This window comes from Puma concolor, chromosome B2, assembly GCF_028749965.1.
Source record: "Puma concolor isolate L17-30 chromosome B2, mPumCon1.1.hap2, whole genome shotgun sequence".
Classification (NCBI taxonomy): Eukaryota; Metazoa; Chordata; class Mammalia; order Carnivora; family Felidae; genus Puma; species Puma concolor.
The window spans coordinates 85,082,761-85,094,150 of NC_141671.1; positions in this window are offsets into that span (position 1 = coordinate 85,082,761).

Here is an 11,390-nt window from a genome sequence, read left to right on the forward strand (position 1 = left end):
GCAGTGATCTGTGAAACAATAGAAATAAGGGTTGTATATAGTTTCCAAAATCACGTTTTGATGATGGGCAAAGATGATTTTACCAGATCTCAGTTGGATTAGTTGTTTAGTAGAGTTAAATATGTAGTGTTGACAGTAATTCCAATAAATGGAAATGTAGTAAAGAGTTTTGCATAAATACACAATTAAAGCACATTTGCAAATCATTATTAAGTATATTATGCTTTATTTATAAAACCTAAATGAACTTGTTAGAAACTCATAATACTGTGTGTGTGTGTGTGTGTGTGTGTGTGTGTGTGTGCGTGTGTGTGTATCACGCTAATCTATTTGGGGGCAAGAAATCTTGTGGTGATATGTTAAGTGTTTGAATATATTGTAAATATTACTGATAATGAGGTTTCTAGTAATAGGGTATTAGTATATTACACAACCATGCTCTTTAAAACCATAAGTGTAATTTACCTAATTATATCTCCGTTTTGCTTTAGCTACTCTCTCAGAAACACATACTTTGTTCCTTATGTGCAAAATTTCACAGTGTGTATATGTGTTAACTCCATTACTTTTCCTGGTTTATTAATTTTATCAGATAGAAGAATGCTTGACTGTATAGCTACAGTTTGTTGACATGTTACTATGGTTGTAATCTGGAGTATTTCATTTTACTTGATATTGCACATGTTGTTAATGTCAATACTTTTAAGAATATATGAAAATTACAAATTATATTCCTCTGAAAGCCTAAAAACTACCTAGCACAAATCTAATTCAGCCCTTAAAAAGATCCTTGTCTAAGACATTATCAGTAGTGTAGTCAAGGAATATGCAAACTTTAAGAAAATAAGCATAAAGAAGAGGATATTATCCCTTGAAAAATATAAATCAAGATCAAAGTGGAATGAATTCATAGGAAATGTGTCAACACTGTAAGACGGTTAAATTGAAATATACTTTAATTGGACTTCTATAAAGAGTAGTATATAGACTTCCTAAAAGAAAAGGAAAAAATCAAGAACAAGTGGTAAATTGTTAGAAAAGACAAGATACATAGACATTGAAATAAACATATTCTCACGTACAAGTTTACTTATCTGTTAGGAAGTTACCAAGGGGGTAGAGCATGTTGCGAGAACTTTCAGAGCTGTTCTATTGATAAAAAAAAGACATTTAAAGACAAGGGTCTCTCTCTTTTCCTCTGTTCCCCTGACACTATGTTCATAGGTCTTGTGCAGCTCTCATCGTTATTAATTGCTCTGGAGAAGAGTCTTATCACTAGTCTGGGAACCCCTGGGGGGCAGCACTAAAACAGTCATTTCTGTGTCTCCGTCCGTGGAGCACAGGCTGTGCTTAGGCTTTCTTGACTGCTTAAAGCTGGGTTGCAATTATTTTTCCCAGGACTTTTAAAATTCAGGCTTTCATAATTCTCTATTTGCATTCCAATATTAAGATATCACAAAAATAGATGCATACTGCTATCTTGTTAGTATAAAAAGTCACTGAAATTAATTTTGAAAACAAGACAGCAACAATTCTACTTTTGCAAACTATAATATACCAAAACACACTAATAACCTCACCTTAAAGTCTGTTTTCTCCTTTTAATTTCAGTTCAATACACAAGCCTTCCTGCTAGGCTGCTTTTATTCCTTTGAGGTCCACTCAGTGACACAAATGGGAATGAGTGGTGGGAAGAAGAAAATATATGACTCTATATTAAGCCTATAGGATTTGTACGGACAGGATAAAAATTGGAGCTTTCCTTTAGTAAGTATATCAGGTCCCACCTTTGACTTATGATGGCTAAGTGGTCCAGAGGCACAAGAACAATTCCTACCTGGTTCCTGTTAGAGATATCTCATTGTCCATTAACCAACAAAGACAAAGACGTTCTTATATTGTTCCCATATCACTTTCATTTTCTTAATTGTCATTTTCGAGAATTTTTAATTCCATATTTTTCATTACTTATTCAAGAACATGCAAGTAAAGCACTTATTATAATGACTATGGCCTTCCTGAAATCTAGCTCTCTTTCAAAAGGAGGAAATACAGATTTCCATTATATGTTTGATTTCTTGACCTCTTTTAAAGTCGTAGCATAGGAAGAATATGAATTAATAATGATTTTGCTTATTACACTGGCTTCTATCTTCAAGAGAACGTAAGTGGAGGCAAGTTTGGAAAGTCGATGTATCCAATAGATGCCATTTGGACCTACTGCTGGATAACTTAGCACTGGTGGTTTGATAGGAATATAGCTTTCTACATTTCGACTGAATTTTCCATTCTCAGTACTGAAGCCACATCAATCGTTCTATTAGTGAAAGGGGTTTTATTTCAGAACATCAAATTTGTTTTGAAGACCCGGTAAAGAGAATTAAGTGCATTGTTAAGTATTCTTTCTTCAATGTTAGAAGTGTAAATTGTTGACACGTGGAGAGAAGAGATGCCACATTGCAGATCATTCTTGTTGGATGAAGCACGAACTGAAGTATCACTTTCTAACAATTAAGAAATTAGCACTAACAATTATGTGTCATTTCTTCTCTAGAGCTCACAGCATGATTAGTTTATGCCTAATTAAGGGCCTAAATCAGCAAAGAAAGTCTGGCTCCAGCCTGAGGGGAAATTCCTATAGGCTACTTCCTAAGTTTTCTCTACTTAAATTAGAATGTAATTCAATTTTCAGTGATGATTTGAAAGGACTCTTTATTATTTCACAATTCTCTTATTTCAGACAAACCTTTGATTTCTATCTCCTATAGTTTTCTATGTTGTCCTTTTAACTTGTGAAACAAATTGAAAATAAAATTAACTTAAAAAGAGAGACAAAAGTAATAGAAGACTACATATAATTAAAGAAATGTTTTTTTAAATTCGTAGTCTTTCTTTTCTTTTCCAACAGGCCATCATTCTCGATAATTTCAAAAATTCCTTAGAAAACCTTTTAAAAATGAAACCACTAAGCCCAGACCAAAAGCCACACAAATTTTCCCCAAGAAAGTGAAAGTAAACATTTAGTTTGATATATTTAAAGTGTTTCATTGATTCTTAGATAAGATTTTTTCAAACACCTTATTCAAAAATGGCAAAATGAGGAAATGATTGGAGACAAGATTCCCAGAAAAATGAATGAAACAAATAAATGACATATATATATATACATACATATATGCACAGTACATCTGTATGTGAGTATATGTATATTTAAATGCATATGCACACCTATACTCTATGTATATACACACATACACATACACAGTATATAAATACATGTATATAAAGCATTTGCACATACACATGTGGAATTTATCATGCTTTATATTCTTACATGTATTATATCATCATATTATCTCTGTTTTACAGCTTAGGAAACTAGAAGCCAAAGCTTAGAAGTGTTTATTAACTTTCACACAGTCATACAGCTAGTAAAACGGCTGAGGCGCAAAGGAAAGAAAACAGGACAGACTAATACAAAATAAAGGTCAAAAGGGTGCACATAAAATTCCTAATTTAATGTTGCCTTTATGATTAGTTACGCCCTTTCAAAACTAATTTAACCCTAAAGGAACATCTTATTCAAAAATATAAAACAAATGGCTCTCACAGTTTATCAAAACTAAGAAAAAAGGTTTTTAATGCAATTTTCCTTTTTCTTTTGACATTTCTTTGCATGGCAAATTTAGGAAATATAACCAAAGGGGAAACGATTTTCCCTAAAAACGAGAAATGGCAAACTCCTGTGTTATCAAGAGAGTAAAAGAAACCAAAAAAACCTCGAGCCTCTGGATATATAAACAGCAATGACTATACATTAGAAACTACCTACGAGACATTTTCCACGTTTAACTGAAACTGGTTTCATCTTTCTCCAATTTCCAGAGTGGAAATCAAGACTTCTGAGGAATGAAAACAAAAGAAAACAAGGAGAGGAAACAAAAAAGAAACAAATTATATTTCTTTAATTAGAAGACAAACTTGGAAGAAGAAAAATGTCTTTCTAGGCACCACATAGCAATCCCAGATGCTCCCTTTCACTTGAAATCGAGTGATTTGGTTTACCAGAATGCTTGAGTTAAAGACTCCCCCGCCCATGTGTATAACTAAGCAAGAAAGCACTTTCTTTTCCTTTGAGAAAGTAGAGAACTAAAATGAACCAAGTGAAAATCTGAAGATGTGCTTGTCTCCGTCAGATGCACAACATACCTTCAAAGTGCTTTTCAAAAACCTTTGATAGCCTGACTACCATGACTGGAAATGGGTCACAGAAATATAACATGATCGGTGACAACTGATAGATTATTTTAATTTTGCTTAGTATTTCAATATAATATTATTGTGGGAGCATTGTTAGATATTGTTGTAATATTTTTTGAAGATTGATGTGTTAAAGCCCATGAATGTATATGCACATATACATATTTATTTATATATAGATATTTGAATACATACATACACACATGTATATATATAATCTAAAATACATACACTGTTGGTAGCTGGATTTTGTCACTAGCAATGCTTTGATCCTGGGACCCCTGAAGAGTCAAATAGTACACAGTACAAAATATATCCATATAGAGCCATTAATAACTATTCAAATAATTAGAATTTTTAAAAAATCAGACTGGAGCTAGAGAAATCAGGGATTTGACCTGAAACAACGTCTATGCTGTTGTATTTTATTTATCTCCCCTTGAAGTGGAATTTTACCTGGAGAACATAAAGTCTGGATTAGTTTTTATGGGCATCACCACAATACATGCAAAAAATACAAGCCTCCAAAACTTATTGCAACATCTATTTTATCAGCCTCAAACTATTTCCTGCTGAGTTAGAAATAAGTTCTCCCCTCCAGCTTCATATATGTAATAGATCAACATAATAGAATATTCAATTATCATTTTTAAAATTATTTGATTAATAACAATACTTATGAAAATGCTGATTTCCTGGTATTCATTTTAAAGGACTTATAGGGTAATTGCCCCTTAATATTGATAACCATAAAATAGATTTTTACATCTGAAAAACAGGACAAAAGAAATCATCTATCAGCTTATTTCATACTTAACAAGTTATAAGGTTAGAAAGAAAATATTTCTACAATGTTTTGCCATTTTTATATCTTCTTCAGAAAACATCTTGTATTTTTAAGCCAGTGTGACAAAGCTTATCTTTGTTCCTCATGAGGGCTGCAACTTTAAACTCCTTTGTTTCCCCTTTCACAATACCTGTATTTCCATCCTTTGGAAAGGGGGGGGGGGGGTTGATTGGGGGCAGGGGAACAATGGCTTATTTATTTTACCCAGAGCTCTCACCTATTAAAAAGTCCTATAGAATTGACCCTGAGGATTAGGTTATAGCAAAATTCCAATGGGATATTTTTTTAAGCAGGAGTTTTGCAATGCAAATGATCACAACAACTTTTATATGTGTTGTAACTGAAATATACTACTTTGAGTCACAATACTATGGAAAGAAAGGGAGGAATAAAAGAAGGGAGAAAAAACAGTTATTTGGGGCATATAGGATGAAAAGTCACTGTAGATAACTGCGTTTGTGGGCATTTTTAGTGTTATTTTCGTCCTACCTTTTCTCAGTCTGACTTAGAAAGCAGTTTATAATAAGGCATTGGCCATTGCAGGCATCCAGATAGAAGGCCTTTTAATGACAAATTTCTACTCTATGGTAGTATTCAATATTCATTTGATTTAAGAGCATTATGTAGTGAGCACAACTACTTTATAATGGGTGAATCAATGATTTATGTTGGACCAAAATATTCATCAATTAATAATAAAGAATACTGTCTGCTCTTTCAGAAACAAAATGAACAACAAATAAACACACACAGACACACACACACAAACAGAAACCATCAAAATCTGGTTCTTCTCATTTGTCTCTGACAATGGGAAGCTTCTGAGATATCAAAGAGGAATATTAACCCTTAATGAGGAGAATAATATGTTTGTGAGATATGAAAATATGGGAAAAATCCTTGGTCTGAACTACAGATCTGGGTACATTGTTGGAAAAGATGGTTTCCTTTTTAAATATTTTTCTAAATAACATTATAATTGTCCAAATAGATGGTTAATTATTTTTCTCAAATTGTTTGTTAATAGGACAAGTGTGAATAGAAATAGGATACAAAGTTTTCAAAGTCACTGCCAATTATTAGAATCTGAGGAAATATTTGGGTAATTTTTTTTATTTTATGGACAATATATATCTTTAGGAAAAATGATTCAGAAAACTTAGGAAATGTCATGAAATGCACAATAACTTAATTAACTACCAAGAAATAAACAACTTCTTTTAAGTGAGTTATGGCTGCTTCAAGGGCCACATGCTAGGACTCAGAGCTATGCCATAGGTCTAAGGGAGCATGAAGGTGACACAAGCACTTGCCCATCTGATTTTGGCCTTGAAGGTGGAAGGAACTGAATTGAGTACAAGTGCAATGGGTCATAAATTGAAGTTCCATAGGGATCAGGAATCTTTTCTCATACATCTGTTGTTTCCCCAGTACCTAGTAAGATGTCTGGCACATGACTGATAGACTCCAAAGGTGTCTGTGATCATGTATAAGGTCCCTGAATTAAGAATTAAACATCCCAATACACATTGGACTGCATGGGGTAAGACCTCCACTGATGACATAACGGAGGTTTGAGAGGAGAATCTCACAAAAATATCTTGGAAGCCCCACTAAATACCTCCTCATTCTGGAATGCATCAGTTTGTAATATCAAACTGATTCCACAATTCAATGTCTACTATGTAGATATGGCCAGATACAAGTATGTTGGTGATGCAAATAAATGTCACCTTTTAAATTATGGGGCCAGACAATAACTCCCAACAAATCTTTTTTTTTTTCTTTTCCCGAGAGTCCTAAGGTAAAAGCACCTTTAGGTATTGCTGTTGGTGAAAATAGGGCCATCCAAGGGGGAAATATCAAACTTTGTGTCTTTGGGCAATTTTACAACTTATCTGAACCTCAGTTCCCCAACAGAAAAAAATATCCAAGCATGGAGCTTGTTGGTAATACTGTGAGAATTACATGCATTAATAAACTTAAGGCAACATTTGAGAACCATGACCACCACATATTAAGTGTTAGGTATCTATTATTTAGAGCTTGAGACATTAGACTGGAACTCCAGAAGTAGCTCAAGAGTAAGCATACAGGTTTAAGATGCCAAGATTTAAGATTCTATGACAGTGGGTGAAGCCATGAGAGTAAATGGGTTATGTGAGAAAAAACAATACAATGAGAGAAGCATGCAGGTCAAGTCTAAACTCTCACATAGGTGCATATTCAATAAGGAAGAAGAAAGCCCTGGCAAGAAGTGAGATTGTGGTCATGGACAGAGAACTGGCAATATATTTTGGATGGAATCTGAATTCAAAATTTAGCTATTGACAAGCATGACCCTGGCATGTTACCCGTTCTCTCTGATTCTTACTTCTCTAATCTGTAAACTGGGAGTGATAAAGAAGTGTCAGACTTGCTGAAAAGATAAAATTGCATTAAATATTTAAAAGCACATAGCACAAAAATATTAGTTATTAATATGTGGCAGTTATCATATATAGTTAGTAAAAATAGGCAAAAAAGTCACGATGAAAGGAAGGAAGAAAAGAAGGAAAAAATCAAAGTGGGGAGGAAGAAGGAAGGTGGTAAGAAAGGAAAGGAAAAAGGGGAAATAGAGTAAGAAGGAAAAAAGAGAAAAGAAGGGAGAGAGCAGGAAGAAAGGGCAAGAGAGGAAGAAAGAAATAAGGAAAAAAGAAAAAAGGAAAGAAACAAGAAATAAAAGAAAAAAATACACATAGCCAGGAAATTTTAATTTCTAGGTAATTATGGCAGAGGGTTTAAAATATGGTTAATATTTCTGGGGGAGGTGGGAGGAAGGGAGAGGCAAAGGAGTCCCAAAGATGATGTTACTACATTGACTGTTTCCTCTGTTATTTTCATCATAACTCTGAAAATGTTCTGAAAGAAAGTTTACTATATATTTATATGAATACACACATGAACATAGCAAGTTTTTGTGACATTTACAGCTGTTTCTTTTTTTTTTTTTTTTAAGTTTATTTATTTTTGGGACAGAGAGAGACAGAGCATGAACGGGGGAGGGGCAGAGAGAGAGGGAGACACAGAATCGGAAACAGGCTCCAGGCTCTGAGCCATCAGCCCAGAGCCTGACGCGGGGCTCGAACTCACGGACCGCGAGATCGTGACCTGGCTGAAGTCGGACGCTTAACCGACTGAGCCACCCAGGTGCCCCTACAGCTGTTTCTTTTTAAGTTTTCTACTTATTTTGAGAGGGAGAGCATGCAAGCAGGGGTGGGGCAGAGAGAGAGGAAGAGAGAATCCCCAGGCTCTGAGAGCGCATCAGCACAGAGCCTGATGGGGGCCTCAAACTCATAAATATATATGTGTGTGTGTGTGTGTGTGTGTGTGTGTGTGTGTGTGTGTGTGTGTGTGTGTATTTATATTTATACTTATATTTATACTTATATTTATATTTATATATAAATATATATATATATTCAAATTCCAGTTAGTTAACATACAGTGTAATATTACTTTCAGGTGTACAATAAAATTATTCAACAATTCCATGTATCACCCAGTTTTTATCACAAGTGCACTCCTTAATCCCCATCACCAATTTCACCCATCCCTCCACCATCCTCCCTTTGGTAACCATCATTTTGTTTTCTACAGGTAAGAAGAGTTGTTTTATTTTTTGTTCTTTGTTTACCAAAGTAATGTTTTTCATTATAAAAAGCAAACAGGGGCGTCTGGGTGGCTCAGTCAGTTTAGTGTTCAACTCTTGATTTCTGCTCAGGTCATGATCCCAGGGTCATGGGATCAAGCCAGGAGTTGGGTTCCATACTGAGTGTGGATTCTGCTTAAGATTCTCTCCCTCTCTCTCTCTCTCTCTCTCTCTCTTCTCCCTCTGCTTCCTCTCCCCTGCAAACTCTCTCTCGCTCTCTCTCTCAAAAAAAAAAAGTAAAGAAGATTACATAGAATACCTTATCTCAGCGTAAAAAAAATTACAATTTTGGGAGCACCTGGGTGGTTCAATCAGTTAGGTGGCCAACTTCAGCTCAGGTCATGATCTCACAGTTCGTGAGTTTGAGCCCTGCATTGGGCTCTGTGCTGACAGCTCAGAGCCTGGAGCCTGCTTCGGATTCTCTGTCTCCCTCTCTCTCTCTGTCCCTTCTCCGCTTGTGCTCTCTCTCTCTCTCACAAATAAATAAATATTAAAAAATAATTTAAAAAATTACTATTTTCTACATAACTTTCCATGTTTTTCTAAGCATACAGGTAAAGGTGTTTTTTGTATGGCTTCATATGATACATATTTTATGTGCGCTTATTTCCATTTAGCAATATACAGATTGATGTATTTTCACACATAATTCTAAATGATTGCATATGAGGTGCCATGCTTTCTAAACTAAGTTCTTATTGCTGAATAATTGGGTTATTCTCCTTACTTTACTACTGAAAATAAAATTGCAAGAGAATCCCCATACATAAGTCATTTTCATAGAATGTTTTTAGAAATGAAATACTTGCATTAAAGAATTTTAAAAAGCCCCTGTAAATCATAAGTAATCACTTAAACTGAATCAATTTAAAGTGAATTGTAAAGAAAATTAACACTGATCAAGTAATATGTGCCATTATAAAATACTATAAACTAGGGGAAAAAAAATCTTTGCAGGGTATCATTAAATGGGCAGTTCTACATACAGACCTAATGATCAAAGAAGGTGACTAATCTCACCTTCTTCAACAGAATCTCAGGGTAGCAAGAAAACAGGCAGCATAAAGTCACCAGTTAATTTTTTTCTCATGTTTTACCATATTCCTTCTGGCCATAATTAGAGAAGAAAAAACGTCATTGGCTCCAGGTGATGATGACTGTTCCCTCTTGCTTTACTCTACTGTGCGGTCTGGCTCCAGGGCAAAGTGGAGAAACCCTCAACTGTGAAGGGCAGAAGAAGAAACGTGACAGGTGGGCCAACAAGAGGAGAATCCAGAAAAAGAGGCCAGGAAAGGAGGTTGTGAGAGGGAATCTGAAGTGGCTTGCACCTGCTAGGAAGTGGAAGCGCAGAATCGTGGCTGCTAAGAGCTCCATTGCTGAAGGTTTTGACAGCAGTCTTTCAAAAGGTTAGGCAAGTTCCCTCCCCTATACATGTTGTCCCTTCTTTTTTTAAAATGTTTATTTATTTATTTTTGAGAGAGAGAGAACAAACGAGTGTGGGAGGGGCAGAGAGAGGGAGACACAGAATCCCAAGCAGGGTCCAGGCTCTGAGCTCTCAGCACAGACCGTGACATGGGGCTCAAACTCACGAACTGCGAAATCATAACCTAAGACAAAGTCGGCTGCTTAACCGACTGAGCCACCCAGGCACCCCCACTTTATTCCTTCTTGATTAGAGAGAAACATATTTACCTGTTCGAGAAGCCTTTTTAGGTAATTTCTAATCCCTTTTGAGATGTCAACACTATGGTTCCCAGGAGGCAAAAGAGTTTCTTTGCCGAGTAAAAAATATTATTAAAAATAGACAAAATTCTAGTCTAAAAGAATTTTATGAATTTTTATAATTTGTATTTATATATAATTTAATTCTACATATTCATATAAAGATAAAGTGGGAGTACAATGAATGTTTAGTATTTATTGTTTGTTCAATAGGGTAAGCTCCAGATAGAACTGCTTTGTCAGTTGGGTCCCAGCATGATGATGAGGACAACAAGGGGCAGGGCCCCAGTCATCCCACCAGAACATGTAGCAGGAATTAAAAAAAAAAAAAAAAAGCCCTTGTCATTGAAAAGTACCGCAACAAGATCTAGGTTAGCGTGGGTGATGCATATCCGAAGAGGAAAACAAAGAGAAGAACGAGGAAATTCACACAACGTGAAGTATAAATGTAATATAGATGAAATATGGACAGATGAAAGAGTTTTGTCTTCATAAGTAATAGTTTATGTATTTACATTACATATATTTTTAAATAGGAATCAACACAATGCTAGTAGAGACGTGGTAAGCTAGCCACTGACTTATCTTTCTAATAAGTAATCAAGAGCTTTAAAGAAATAAGCAGAGCTGCCTTCAACTGTTTATACTAAAGGATTTCTTCATAACAATATTTATTACTGTCAGACAAAAAAAAAACCTACATAAAAAAACTTGCTATTTCCAAGAATAAGAGAATGGTTAAATATATTTTTATGCATTCCTACTGTGACTATTACATAGAGAATAAAAGCCTATGTTTGAAGATCAGAAGGTAGAAATGTGGATTTTTATATGAAGCATAAACATTTGTATAATTTCCCATACTTTACA